Genomic DNA, 3,351 nt, shown 5'->3' with positions numbered 1-3,351 from the left:
CGTGAGAGGTTCGCTCACGGATTTCGTGTCTGTGGTAAGTTGCCTTGCTATTTGGTGTTGCCTGTGATGCTTCTTGCCTATTCCATAGCTTTAATCATCTGTTTCTTCTGTGTTTCATTCTGTATGGTTTTTCCCTTTTACGTTTGAAGGAAAAGGGGTTGCTCGATTACCATTGCTATTAAATCGACATCTTTTAATGCTGCGCCGGTGATGTTTTTATATTGCACGTATTATCAGAAGAACGCATGTTGAATGCTTTTTGTCACTACCTCTGAGGCGCAGCAATATATTTAATTTGTTGTGTATATAGTGTTTCAAGGATGTTGTGTGCCTCTTCGAATGATTTCACTCTTTGGGTTCCATTTCACATTTTACTTGCCAGAGGAATGATGGGAAAAATTCCGTATTGCTATTGCTTGCTAAATATGCCTGTTAAAATTAAAATGCCTGTGATGGTGTTAAATATACTTCGAGGGACACAATGAGAACATATTTCAACTGAGGCATTATAGACTTAGTGGCGTTTTTATTGGAATATCTCTGAAGATAAGCATGGGCTACGGATTTTTCTGTCGTCCGTTCCTTACGCTCATTTTAAGTTTTAATTGGTTTTGTGTTTCGCTAGGATCTTTTAATGCGGTTTCTTATTCTTAGTTTTAGGTTTTTTTTTATTGGTTGTTTCGTTTATTTGAAAATAATGCTTCGAATTTTGTAATTTTAGTATCATATGTGGAGTTGTTGCTGGACTGGATTGATTATCTGGGCTAAATTAGCATTTGGGGATTCTCCTGGGTAACCAAAACACTCTGTCGAGGAGGGTTTTAAAAAATCGAGCTTTAGTATATCTTAAACTAGGTTTAACAAACACTTTTCCAGTCTGTTCAACACCAACACTCGACATCTCGGGTACACATTCACATTTAGAGTTAAGATACTGGCGCTCAGGTTGTTAAATTAACATCTAGGGTATCCCAATTCACATCAGAGTTAAGACACTGACGCTTAGGTGGTTAAATCTACTTCGAGCGACACCAGAGAAGATATTCCAACCGAGTAATTGATCCTGTCCTGGTCTGGTCTCTTAGTTTCTATTTTGTTCCCCATTTTGTAATATTTTTTGATTTTCCCTTTTGAAAATCTGGCCTTTCTTCGGGTTATGTTAGAAAGGTTGTTGTAGTTTCCCCTTCTGATTTGCCAGTGCTTTGAAATGACTTGATTTGATGTCCGATTATTCTCAAACACGGTGCTTTGATTTATATAGTTCTTGTGTAGAATGTGTTGGGTTCTGGCCAGAATCTCCTGGTCATGTTTGTCATTTAGGGACTTTCCTGTAGAATCATTCGAATATTGTGTGGTGGCCGACGAGGGGCTTGCCTGTAGATCTCGTGTGAGTCTAAGGAGAATTTGGAATAGCTAGCCGGGGGCATCTCTCAAACCAGGTTTCTAATTCGCATTGCGTACTCTGCAACCAGACTGCGCTTAACATGTAAGATCCCTAACTCACTCTTGGGTGATTAATAAGCTGTAAGTTGAAATCCTGTTTCTGCACTGTGTACTGTATATTCTTGATTTTAAATTGCATGCCATTCTGTACCGTACTTGTCTGAGTTGTATGTTTTTTTCTTAATATATTTATTAGTTCAGAATTGTTTGTATTTCCGAGGGTTCAAGGATTAAGAAGGTATTTGTTTTATGAAAAATACTGAAAAATGATAGTCATTTATGGGATATTATGGGGTGTCCTTTTTGTGGTTTAGAACCCATGCCCACAAATATCCCACAGGGGAAGGGATATTATGGGGTGTTCTTTTTGTGGTTTAGGACCCATGCCCACAAATATCCAACAGGGGAATATCCAGCGAACAAGGGAATCGGGGAAATCTTTATTTCGCATACAAATTATCCCAGAAATAAGGGATTCATCATAACAAAAATACCCTACATTGACTATGTAATCATTACATGAAAAATACTGGAAGTAATACTTTGCCATTTATGGGATATTATGGGGTGTTCTTTTTGTGGTTTAGTACCCATGCCCACAAATATCCCACAGGGGAATATCCAGCAAACAAGGTAATCGGGGAAATCTATATCTCACCTACAAATTATCCCAGAAATAAGGGATTCATCACAACACGTACCCCACAAACACGGCTTAAATGAAAATACTGAAAGGATGTAATCTTACATGAAAAATACTGAAGTAATACTTTGCCATTTATGGGATATTATGGGGTGTTCTTTTTGTGGTTTAGAACCAATGCTCACAAATATCCCACAGGGGAATATCCAGCAAACAAGGAATCGGGGAAATCTTTATCTCACATACAAATTATCCCAGAAATAAGGGGATTCATCATAACAAAAATACCCCACAAACACGGAAATATTATCGGGGAAATCTTTATCTCACATACAAATTATCCCAGAAATAAGGGGATTCATCATAACAAAAATACCCCACAAACACGGAAATATGGCTAATGTTATTCATCATCCCAAAAATATTCCACAAACACGGAAAATAGGGATAATGAATAAAGATTTAATTTACAGGGATTCCATTATTTATGGAATAAGTGATAATAATGCTAAAACTAGTATTATAATCCTGGTGAGAAGTGTTTTGATGAATACGGGTGATTCCATTCTTGATGGCATATGAGGTATGCATCATTAAACAAGTATAATGGAGTATAATGTGGTAAAATTGTTTGTTTAATTAATAGAGATGTGATGAATAGGGGTGTTTGTTTAATCGAATTTAATGTGGTAAATTGTTTGTTTAATGAATAGGCATTCCATCCTTTGTGGAACAAGGATCTATCATTTTGCAAAGTAGTAATTTGTAAGATTTTCCACAAATGATCTATCATTTTACAAAGTACTAATTTGTAAGATTCAAAATCTTGAATCTGATATTTATAATTTCAATTTTTAAAGGAATAATGAGCCCATTATTACTCTTGTGAGAAAAGTAATCCATTGTGGATTTGCCTTTCTGAAGTGATGTGATCCAACTGATAAAGTATTTTTTGTGGTGGTATATTATTCTACTTTTGCTTCTTTCAAAATGGTTGAAACACATTCTTAATCATTCAATTGGTACGAGGTTTTTATTTTACGAAACGCATTAAAACTGGTACGAGGGTTTTAAAATTGTTATGGTATGAAAGTTCTGATTTTTTTTTTTTTTTTTTATATCTCTGGTTTGGATGATTTTTTTACCTTAAATCAGGGTGCTTTTGGATTTCACGTATTTTATACATAATCCAATTTGTGCATGTATGCAGCTTTGCAGAGATTTACCTACAAACTGATTATACAAGCTGATCGCATAGCATAACT

At 35.6% G+C, this 3,351-nt stretch overlaps 1 non-coding gene across 1 annotated transcript; it reads left to right on the top strand.

The window, feature by feature from the left end:
- The first annotated feature begins 440 nt into the window (after nucleotides 1-440).
- On the top strand, nucleotides 441-510 carry LOC149188613 (small nucleolar RNA Z267). The gene has a single exon (XR_016256636.1). It is a non-coding gene; the product is annotated as a small nucleolar RNA Z267 (small nucleolar RNA).
- The last annotated feature ends 2,841 nt before the right edge of the window (nucleotides 511-3,351 follow it).

Source organism: Pinus tabuliformis, chromosome 3_1 (assembly GCF_031772625.1).
Source record: "Pinus tabuliformis cultivar Carrire ecotype Pingquan chromosome 3_1, CPIR1, whole genome shotgun sequence".
NCBI lineage: Eukaryota > Viridiplantae > Streptophyta > Pinopsida > Pinales > Pinaceae > Pinus > Pinus tabuliformis.
Note: the sequence above shows the minus strand (reverse complement) of the source record. Positions and strands in the feature narration are given on the sequence as shown.